Below are 301 nucleotides of genomic sequence, written 5' to 3'. Positions count from 1 at the left end.
CTTTACACAATACAAGAAGTGTAGACTCTCTTTCAGTTCTCTACAAATATAAAAACTATAAAATTATAATTATCATGAATAATAAACAAGTTTGTTTTACTGAAACCAGAAAGTCTATTCCCTAATCATTCGACAATGATATTTTTACATCTCTCAATGGACATTAGAGAAACAAAGGAGACAAGAACGAAGATGAGCATGAGACCAGGCACTTGAAAGACATTCCAAGATCGTTTATCTTCACCTTGGAAAGAGAAACATTCTTCACTTTGACATCAAGGAGGTTATGAAGAATCCTATT

General features: G+C 32.2%; 1 protein-coding gene across 1 annotated transcript in view; it reads left to right on the top strand.

The window, feature by feature from the left end:
* The window catches only part of LOC106324426, a 7,268-nt gene that overhangs the window by 2,740 nt on the left and 4,227 nt on the right, over positions 1–301 (top strand). The window lies entirely within an intron of this gene.

Source organism: Brassica oleracea, chromosome C2 (genome assembly GCF_000695525.1).
Source record: "Brassica oleracea var. oleracea cultivar TO1000 chromosome C2, BOL, whole genome shotgun sequence".
Taxonomy (NCBI): domain Eukaryota; kingdom Viridiplantae; phylum Streptophyta; class Magnoliopsida; order Brassicales; family Brassicaceae; genus Brassica; species Brassica oleracea.
Note: the sequence above shows the minus strand (reverse complement) of the source record. Positions and strands in the feature narration are given on the sequence as shown.